This window comes from Polypterus senegalus, chromosome 6 (assembly GCF_016835505.1).
Source record: "Polypterus senegalus isolate Bchr_013 chromosome 6, ASM1683550v1, whole genome shotgun sequence".
Lineage (NCBI taxonomy): Eukaryota > Metazoa > Chordata > Cladistia > Polypteriformes > Polypteridae > Polypterus > Polypterus senegalus.
Genome location: NC_053159.1, coordinates 132,528,834 through 132,540,186, shown reverse-complemented (window position 1 = coordinate 132,540,186; position 11,353 = coordinate 132,528,834). Strand labels below are relative to the sequence as shown.

Here is an 11,353-nt window from a genome sequence, read left to right as displayed (position 1 = left end):
CTCATGCACAGACCCATGGGATCACTTTAGAAGTGTCAATCCTCCTGGGGTGCAACCCCATATTGTAGGGCAGCAGCATTACCACTGCATTACAATGCCACATATTTGTTGATTTTTAAAATATTTACATGAGTTATAGCCTTAAAAAAATTAAGGAGAAAAATACCCTCTACCTGAAAATTATTTTAGTAACATTGCACATCTATTAGGAGAACCATCACCTCCCGGGACACTCTTGAACTCTGCGCATGAACTTTTGTCTTCTTTATCTAAAAATGTATGACTTCTTACCCGAAAGATCTGTCTCTGGTCTTGTAATACAGTGGACTACCTACAACTGCAGTTCTGGCCTAGTCATCCTTTCCTGGTAGAACTGCCTCTGGCTCACTATGAACCTAAATTTGTATTGAGTCAATTGAGAAAACTGATTATTTGATTATTTCCAAGCTAGCAAGACATAATTGATTGAAGCCTATCATTTGTAGTTTCACATTGCTATAATACTAATTGATCTGTATATTCAAACCAAAAGATGATGCACACCTTTCCCATTTAACCTAGCTTTCAACCAAAACTGGATAAGATGGTTGTTTACTCTGCACCCCAATTCAGTCCTAAACTTTTTCTCATTTAATTTACTATGCATTTCTTTAGTTCTTGTATTTAAAGGATCTATTGTGGACGAGACAAATCCTCCATTTATCATTCTTCTGTTGTGATTTTTGGATGTTGGGAGACCAGCTTTGAGGTGCATTGCTGCCACCTACTGAACTGGAGTATGAAGAAGAGTTATTGAAACTATCTTATCCTTTAAACGTCTTAATCTGAAATTATATAATACAAACCTATTAATTTTAGAACTTCACAGACTATCTTATAATATTATTTATGCCATTGCCCATACCCTACTAAAATATTCATTGTGATACTATTCTGTCCAATCAACTCCTTCCTCTCTTTTTCATCTTCTTCTACTTCTTTCAGCTGCTCCCATTAGGGGTTGCCACAGCAGATCATCTTCTTCCATATCTTTCTGTCCTCTGAATCTTGTTCTGTTACACCGATCACCTGCATGTCCTCTTTCACCACATCCATAAACCTTTACTTAGGCCTTCCTCTTTTCCTCTTCCCTGGCAGCTCTGTCCTTAGCATCCTTCTCCCAATATACCCAGCATCTCTCCTCTGCACATGTCCAAACCAAAGCAATCTTGCCTCTCTGACTTTGTCTCCCAACCGTCCAACTTGAGCTGACCTTCTAATGTACTCATTTCTAATCCTGTCCATCCTCGTCACACCAAGTGCAAATCTTAGTATCTTTAACTCTGCCACCTCCAGCTCTGTCTCCTGCTTTCTGGTCAGTGCCACCGTTTCCAACCCATATAACATAGATGGTCTCACTACTGTCCTGTAGACATTCCCTTTCACTCTTGCACTCTCTGTCACAGATTACTTCCAACACTCTTCTCCACCCATTCCACCCTGCCTGCACTCTCTTTTTCACCTCTCTTCCACAATCCCCATTACTCTGTACTATTCATCTCAAGTATTTAAACTCATCCACCTTCGTCAACTCTACTCCCTGCATCCTCACCATTCCACTGATCTCCCTCTCATTTGCACAGATGTATTCTGTCTTATTCCTACTGACCTTCATTCCTCTCCTCTCTAGAGCATATCTCCACCTCTCCAGGGTCTCCTCAACCTGCTCCCTACTATTGTTACAGATCACAATGTCATCAGCAAACATCATAGTCCATGGGGACTCCTGTCTAATCTCGTCTGTCAACCTGTTCTTCACCATTGCAAATAAGAAAGGGCTCAGAGCCAATCCCTGATGTAATCCCACCTTTAATGCATCTGTCATTCCTACCGCAGACCTCACCACTGTCACACTTCCCTTGTACATATCCTGTACAACTCTTACGTACTACTCTGCCACTCCTGGCTTCCTCATACAATACCACAGCTCCTCTCGAGTCATATGCTTTCTCCAGGTCCACAAAGACGCAATGCAACTCCTTCTGGCCTTCTCTAAACTTCTCCATCAACATCCTCAGAGCAAACATTGCATCTGTGGTTCTCTTTCTTGGCATGAAACCATACTGCTGCTCACTAATCATCACCTCACTTTTTAACCTAGCTTCCACTACTCTTTCCCATAACTTCATGCTGTGGCTCATCAATTTTATCCCCCTGTAGTTACTGCAGTCCTGCACATCCACCTTATTCTTAAATATCGGCACCAGTACACTTCTTCTCCACTCCTCAGGCATTCTCTTACTTTCCAAGATTCCATTAAACAATCTGGTTAAAAACTCCACTGCCATCTCTCGTAGACAACTCCATGCTTTCATAGGTACTGTATCTCATTTGGACCTACGGCCTTTCCATTTTTCATCGTCTTCATAGCTGTCCTTGCTTCCTCCTTGCTAATCCGTTGCACTTCCTGATTCACTATCTTCACATCATCCAACTTCTTCTCTCTCTCATTCTCTTCATTCATAAGCCTCTCAAAGTACTCTTTCCATCTGCTCAACACACTCTCCTCGCTTGTGAGTACGTTTCCATCTTTATCCTTTATCACCCTAAACTGCTGCACATCTTTCCCAGCTCGGTCACTCTGTCTAGCCAATCGGTACAGGTCCTTTTCTCCCTCCTTAGCGTCCAACCTCTAATACAACTCATCATACTCCTTTTCTTTAGCCTTCACCACCTCTCTCTTCACCTTGTGCCTTATCTCCTTGTAGTCTTGTCTACTTTCTTCATCTCTCTGACTATCCCACTTCTTCTTTGCCATCCTCTTCCTCTGTATACTCTCCTGTATTTCCTCATTCCACCACCGAGTTTCCTTTTCCTTCTTCCTCTTTCCAGATGTCACACCAAGCACCCTTCTTGCTGTCACCCTTACTACATCTGCTGTAGTTTCCCAGCTGTCTGGTAATTCTTCACTGCCACCCAGTGCCTGTCTCACCTCCTCAGTCCCATTTGACCAGTCCATAGACTTGATATTCGAACCTCCTTCCTACTGTTTCTTTCTTATTCCCATTTCAATTTTACCTTCAATTGATGCCATAAAGATGTCGTCCTTTAATTTCTTTATCTTAAGTTTCTTGGCAGATTGAAGAAACAACTTGTTTGATTAAAACTTTTGCCTCCCCTTTACTTACTAAAATATTTAAATCAATATTTTGCTTTTCAATGATTGTTTGGCCAGTCTGTCTACAATTTAATTTCCTTCTTCCCAATATGTGTTGAAATCCACAAGAACCATACCCCCAGGGCTGGCTGTAACATTTAGACAAACTAGGTGTATGCACAGGGCAGCAAAATTTGTGGGGGAAGGTGGCACATTTTTTAAACAGTACAAGCTCTGATTTATGAACATTCAGACTCTATACAACTGTCTGATTATATTGTTTCTATTATTTTCATATATTACTGAACATTTGACGACCGGCACGCCAAATACCCGGATGCACTGTACTCAGCTTCTGTATGTTTCTTTATTTTCTTCAAGTGAAGGTTTGTAGTTTCAGTTTTGTTTTCATGGGCTCTGACTTGTCATAAATCAGGGAGTTTGAAGAGGTTACAACTTACGTTATAATCCAACAATAACACAACCCACAACAATATTGAAAAATGCTAATAATAACAATAATCTCTCTATATAAAAGTCAATATATGTGTATGTGTGTATGTTCCAGCATCACTTCGAAATGGTTAGAGCGATTTTCATGTTTGTCATTGGTCAGCTAAAAATACCGCAGGGTGAAATCAACCCAAACCCACCCCCTTTCTGGGTAGGGTTGGGGGTGATCTTACGGTCTTGTATGCAGTTGACACTCAGAACGACCACCAGAGGACGAACTGGAAGTGACTGCCAGCGTTCTTTATGTTTGAGCACCACCGCACCCCTGTAGCTTTTCAAATTAAATAGAGTTGGCTGGTTCCAAGCACAATCTGAATTATAACATACATACAAGACCGCAAAGACAAGCACATTTGTGAGTCTTCATTGTTTGCTAATTTATTATTATTTTTAAAGTTGTGCTTTTGTAATTATATTTTTCTCAAACAATTAAAGAAAAACCTTAATTTGTCCTCCTGGGCAACCCCCCGGAATTTCAGCTAATAATAATAATAATAATAATCCTCATAATAATAATAATAATCCTAAAACTAGCATAGCAAAAAAAAAAAAAGATACAGACATTGCAAAATAAAATTTAAAAATCCAAACAGCAACAGGACTACAGCTCCTGACTGCACTGCTAAAAGTTGATTTAATTCAAACTATAATCCTCTCCCCAATGGGATTACAATAAACCTTGTGTTAAAACTTGGGAAGTACTCTTAATTTTGGCATGCATCACACCCCCCCATCTTTGACATTCGCTCTTGGCATGATTAAAACAGTTTCTCCCACTGGAAGCAGTCTGTGAAGTCATACATTGACTGGATAGTTGTATTGCAGTATTTGCATAGAGGAGGATACAGTAAATAGGAATTATGGGTGAAAGTTTAAAGATAATTATTATACTTCAAATGAGTGACACGACGATCCAGTGTCAACACTGTCCTACCAGGGTAGCGTCCTGGATCCTTCCTGCATAGAGTTTGCAGGTTTTCCCCATGTCTGCATGGGTTTCCTTAGGGTGCTCCAGTTTCTTCCCACTGTCCAAAGACATATGAAGGTTAGGAGAACTGGGAATGCTAAACTGGCCCTAGTGCATGTTTGATGTGTGTATGTGTTTGCCCTGTGATCGATTTATGACCTGTCCAGGGTTTGTTCCTCCCTTGCACCCAATGCTACTTGGGATAGGCTCCAGCCCCTTCCCCCAGGTGACCCTGTCTGGATTAAGCAGGATAGAAAATGGCATGAATTATAGTTTAATTAAATGAAATTTGTGATTGAATTCAATTTGTTAAACTAATTTAAATTAAATTATATTTTTATTAAGTTCTCTTGCTAAGAATTTAACTAGAATATCACCATCATCGTAAGTTACTAGTTTTACTGGTGTAAATAGTGACCTACAAGATATTTGATTATGTGAAAAAATGTGTACTTTTTCTTTAGGGAAATGTTAAATGCAATAAATACATAAACCCTGCTAATACAGCCCAATTCAAGTGTTTTCTAAAATGTCACCCCAAGATTGTATTTTTCTGAGGCAGTTTTGTAAACAGTGTGGTCAAACGAGGGAACACACAAGTCTAAAATAAATGTTGGGGTGCCAGCTGGGTTGCCCCTTTAAATAATGGTGCTTGAAAGGTGAATTAAACAATCAAATGATGGCGTAAACAAAAACAAAAGACAGCTGTTAGCTTGTAGAGCTTCCAAACAAAGGCTAAGGTAGTTCAAGTTCAAGTTCAGCGAGGAGTTCTGCTGTTTCCCAAATGAGACGCCACCTGCAGGGAACGTCGTGGCCTTATAGCTTTCGGATCGTAAAGAGCAGTCAGTTGCTCTCATTGGGACATCTTCTCTGAGCCATGGGTAGAAAAAGAGACAATACAGGAAGTGACAGCACCCCATCATCTCTCAGCATGGTATCGTTTATCGCTGATAAGCACAGAAGGTGATCTTCGGACATGCATGCGTGACAACAGACATTGCCATAAGTGATCATAGGTCCCCCTCAACATTCTAAACTTGTAAACTCTGCTGTATCCAAACATTTCAAATCTTGCTATTCCCAGTCCTGGCTTCTCTCTCGTGTCACCAGGTTTCTGTGCACAGGTCTTTCAGTGATGATTTCACTCGAAGCAAAAGGAGTTGCAGGGCACCATTTATAGCTTCGTTTAAGGCTGAAAAAACGAGTCAGCTCTGCATACCACAGTTTAACAAACTCTTTCTAAATTCTAGCATAATATCTCGTTGGCATGCAACCTTTCGATTGTTCAATACAGATAACAAATCTCTACAGATCACAAAACTTTGATGTTGTATATCCTCTGCCCCCACGGTGCTAGTAAAATCGCCACCATTCCTGTAGCATAAATTGGTAACTTGTCAGATTTTTTTCTGAAACTTGAAGTTCCGGGAAGTAGCGTGTGCCACCTGCATGGAGAGCATTAGGGTCTTTTAATCCATCCGTCAATATTTCAGTCAATCCGAAATAGTGACATTGTACTTGTTGATTGACAGCCTCTACCAATTTATGTCCCATATTCTGTAATATTGACCTTTGGTAATGAAATCAACCATCGAGTGACAACTGATAACATCACACTACCTACGCGGGCACTTTTAACTTAAACTCATAGTCTGCACTTTGTAGTCCTTCTGAGCGAGGAGGGTCAAGTCACGTGACGGTTCACGTGAGCATGCAACAGCCCTCCTCCAACATGGCCGCCATCAGAGCGAAGGCGGCTATGGTGGCTTTGATCTTCGACCCAGGAACTTTCCGTTAAAACAATTCTGAATTTTTTATCTCCACCTGATGTGCCGGGAGCTATAGCGAAGTTGTCAGAAAGCAGCAAAATACATTCCTCAGTAGCAGAAATTGCTAAATGAATGCGAAGGAAAATCAGGGTCTTCGCAGAAATCACGAGGGGCTGTTATTAGTGAGAGCAAGAACTTTATTCGAACAGCAATTTGTGGAGGTATGACTGTTTATGCCCCCTGTTATAAAGCTGTCATCGGCATGACGTAAACTGTATTACAATACTGATAAGAATAGCAAGACTGAGATCATGAGAAGGTGTCGAACTTGAGCAGCGAATAGCGGATGAGCGCGGCGTCTGCATCAGTATCGATAAAGTGTGTCGTCTGTCGCGATCGACCGGAGTAATTCATAATAATCACATGAGGAGGGCATGACGCTACTGACTGCTTTCAGAAGCGGTTCTCTCAGTTTGAAAGCGGCGAGAGAAGAAAGTGACCGATTTTTTCCTCCTTTTTGAATTACATACCCTGGAATCAAAATGGAACAAGCGGTGAGTGCTATCGACCTAACGCTCCGATAATGGATTATGCCCGTCTCAGATTTTGCTTTCAGTTCCATTCGAAAAGCTGATATGCCAAGGTGCGGCGATTATCATGTGATTGCCGCCCTTGATTTAAGGTTCCTAACTAAACTTGGCGAACTAAACCAAACTGCACATAAATATTGACATGTTCTTTTAGATATTTTGTTACGTTTAGCTGTTTTCATAGCAACACTTTTACAAAGACTTTAACAACATTATAAAGCCGGATAAATTCTTTCTGCAAATCATAACATTTGTATTTTGTGCAAGAAAACTCTTAATGCGTCTAAGGTCATCTTTGAGGGGTGCGATTAGTTTAGTTCTGGACATTTTATTATGAAATTATACTATCTCCTACCCTGCAGTTGAACATTCAAAAGAAGGTGGTCTTCATAGATAAAACTGAGGGAAGTCTCATAAGAAACGTCATGATTTACTTCATTAGGTAGAAGTACGTAATAAGCAAGAATAATTTAAAAATTAAAATGTTTTAATTAAAATGTTTAATGTCTAAATACTTTCGATTGTAATAGAAATGTGTTATTTTTCACCCATTGGTAGAGGTCTGTAAGAGGGCTGGATCCCTAGGAAAGCATCAAAAATAATATATTTGTAATCATTGATTTTGATATAGTCTAAAATCAATCAATCAATCAATCAACATTTATTTATATAGCACATATTCATACAAAAAAAATGTAGCTCAAAGTGCTTTACAAAATGAATAGAAAAATAGAAGACACAATAAAAAATAAACATAAGTCAACATTAATTAACATAGAATAAGAGTAAGGTCCGATGGCCAGGGTGGACAGAAAGGATACCAACACATGATCAGGCTTTTAGAGGGCTAGGACCACTGGTAAAGAGTCAAGTATCAAAAATACTATCATATTTGTGATCTGTAACCTTGAAATAGCATAAAATACTCTTACTAATCTTCATACTTTGAAGTTTTGTGAAAAGGAGTAAATTTAACTCCTTGTAGTAAACATCTAGGGTTGGTTGCATGAGTATGCATAACTTGAAGTTTGTTTGATCATTTTTGCTGAAGTCACCTAGTCGTTTACTTTATATCATAAGGGTATAACTTCTTGCACAAAATTATGGTCCAAAATGCGAAAAAATTAAGTTTTGTTTGGGGGGTGGGGCAGGGTCAGGAGGCCCAAAAATGGGGTGTGTCATTGTGTGTGTGTGGTCGGGGGATACCCCAAAAAACTAAACATCTTGCATAACAAGACATCAAGTGGAATGATGTATCATATGTGGGGTTTTTCTCCTACCTGTAAGTCAGGAGGTGCTGGACATGATGTGATTTCAAAGTGTAAATAATTTTTATGAACACAATTTTAATATTTCGAAACTTAAATAGTGTCATTAGCTCTCATCCAATAATAATGGTTCTGGTTTATGTAAATTGTATTCACTTTTAAAAATAAGTTCCATTCAGCATTGGATTATGGCAAACTGTTTGCTAGGTAAATATATGTATTTGATTATTTATGTTTGAACTTTTATAGCAATTCTATGTCCTACTACTGCTACTTTAGCAGATAAAGGTGTATTTAAAGAGTAAATATGTATTGTTCCGATGGGGCTTCCAGAGAAGTATCTGCCTAAACGTTTGTGCAAAAGGTGGCATTCTTAAACCAGCTAAATCCAGTTTTGGATTGTGAGGGGTCAAGAGATAGGCGAAAGCAAGAAACAGCTCTCTACAGCTAGTTGATCCATTGGAGGGCCCACCAATGCACAAACTCCTGCTCAAAAGGGGCCAAGTTAGAATTTTCAGTTAGCATGACTACTATGCTTTTGAGGTTATGAGAAAAAACTTCTACACACACAGGGTCAATGTGGTAAAACTCCAGACAGGCTTCGGAACTAAAATCAGGATGCTTGCTCTCTCGGGCATCAGTGCTAATCACTGTGTCACTATACCACCCTGCTGCAAAATACATTATTTGATGTTCAGCCATGTTTTCTGAAGGCAAATTGGCAGTCAGTGATTATGGTGAGCTTGCATTAGATAGAACTTTATTTCTCCCAAGGGGTACATTAGGCTTCTACCAAAGTTTGATAAATTAATAATAAATGCACATGTGAATTACTAAAAACAAAGAAAAAATTCTGACTTGGCTAAAGGTAAAAAGAGCAGTCACAGTGAAGCATTATAAAAGCGTATTGCCAATGGTGGGAAGGGCTCCAGTGGCGTTTCTTGATGCAGTTCTGCTGAACAATTCGTTGGCTGAAAGTCCTGAGGGTCAGAGAGTGGATGTGCAGCGTTGTTCATAGTGGCACTTGCTTTTGTGTTTACTCTGTTCTATTCTGTTTCCCCCAGTGGGTTGAGAGTGTATCCCATAACTGAGCCTGGCCTTTTTTAATCAGTATGTTAATTCGGTGACCTCTCTTGAAGTGATGTTACCTGCCCAGCACACCACAGCACAGAAAGTCACACCAGCCATCACAGAGTAGTAGAAGGATGTGAAGGACGTCACTACCCACGTTAAAGGAATGCAGACTCCTAAGGAAAAAGTCTGTACTGCACTTGTTTGTTTATAGACAATTGCTACTAATATATTAGTTAAATGGCAACAAAAAGAAATATACAGTGGAAAAAACAAATTGAGAGAGTCAAGGTGTAGTTTTAACAAGAGATAACTGAATTATGTTTGAAAGTTAACAATCTGAAGATGACAATAATAAAAAATATATATACTCTTTGTGTTCTGGGAGAATAGGTCTGGAGTATGTGTTTACATTTTCACCTACTCGTACAGCTTATATAAGTAGTATTCATAGTGTGTGTTCATAGTTTACATTATTTTAAAACTTTGATTTTGAACTTTAGGTTAGGGATGTCAGTGTATTGCTGGAAATGCTTTGCATTTCAAAAACAGACTGTTGGCATTTAGTGTTCATGCTACCTTGGGGTGGCATTGACATAAAAATCTTTCAATTTTTGAGCTGCTGGATGATATGGAGAACGCTTAACTGAAAAGGATGCTAAATTCGGTAAAGGGTGTGAGGGAGAGACCAGATTAAGATTTTCAACCAGGCTGACACGGAACAGCTCCACATCCCACAGAAGGTCCACAGAGGGGAAAGAGAAAGTCCCCCAGGAGTGTCTGCACATACATGCTGTGTGCACTATGTGTATTATATAGTGTTTGAACATCCCTTTACATGGGTTAGGCAGTATTTTAGGTCAGGGTTTTAATTACAGCTGCATTTGTCATTGGAAAATATCACTGTAAGTTGCTCTAAGACATTGGGAAAATTCTATCCCTCATAAATATTATACAATTTGTTACTTTATTGTATATCAGTTAAACTTTACCTACAGTGACAAAGCACTTCGTCCTAACTTGTTATTAAAAAAAAAATACATCGTGGTAAAGTAGTTATTAAGACAGAAGCCCTGAAACAACTATATAAAAGTATAAAGGAACAAGAGATGTTAATGTCAGGTATTAATTTAAGAAGTTATTCAGATTAACAGTACATTTCATACAGATACTAGAAAACATTTGTAAAGCACAGATGTCAAACTATTGTCCAAGAAGCGTTACTGAAGATAGTCTCATGGGGGTCCGCACATTTCAATACAATATTGTTGTACAGTAGATTGGGCAGTGAGTTGTGGGGCCATTGAATGGCTTTCTCTCAACAAGCATCTTAAGTTCATTTCTGTGCATTGACATGAATTGCCTGCAAGCTGTCTGTTTGGAAATGGTCAGTAGGTGCTTCCCTCACATTTACTGCCATGGCAAGCATATTGTGAACCAGCCTTTAGTATATTATAATCAGGGTGACTTTCAGTAGCATACAGTGATTACTGCTCTTGCAATTTACATCTCTGTTGTGCCTTTCATAGACACTTTTTTTCTCTTTTGAATTGTGAAATTGCTTCAAAGGTAGATATCCTTAAAGTGACCAAGAGGCAGACTTCTGTTAAATATATTCTTTTGGTGAGCAGATGTGTGTTGCATTTTATTTTAGTCGTTTCCATATTGACTTGCAAACTGAACTGCCCATGTCATGTGGAGCAGCATGACATGATTCAAGCATTTCAATAGCAGCATTTGTTTTACACAAACCGTTCTTTTCTGCCATGGGCAGGGATGGTTGAAGTTTATTCTCTTTGTTTGCTGACAGTTATGGGTCAGATGGGTCCTTTACATTAAAAATGTGTCTTTCGTTATTTTATGTTTACAGTTGTAACAAAAAAACAAAAAAAACAAAAGCACCCATCCTCTCAGAAATCTTGAAAGTTTAGTTCCTCTTTTTTAGTTTTGACGTTTCTGTTCACATTTTTTATCAAGAAAGGAGAAGTTGTTTGGAAGGAAAATCAGGACAGAATGCTTTTCATTGGAAACTGACGTGT

The 11,353-nt window shown here is 39.1% G+C and overlaps 1 protein-coding gene across 1 annotated transcript in view; it reads left to right on the top strand.

Annotated features, from left to right (window-relative positions):
- The first annotated feature begins 5,974 nt into the window (after positions 1 to 5,974).
- The window catches only part of wdr81 (WD repeat domain 81), a 46,578-nt gene continuing 41,199 nt past the window's right edge, over positions 5,975 to 11,353 (top strand). The window contains exon 1 of the mRNA XM_039757220.1: positions 5,975 to 6,939. The gene's annotated coding sequence lies outside the window, so the exon portion shown is untranslated. The remainder of the gene's footprint in view (positions 6,940 to 11,353) is intronic.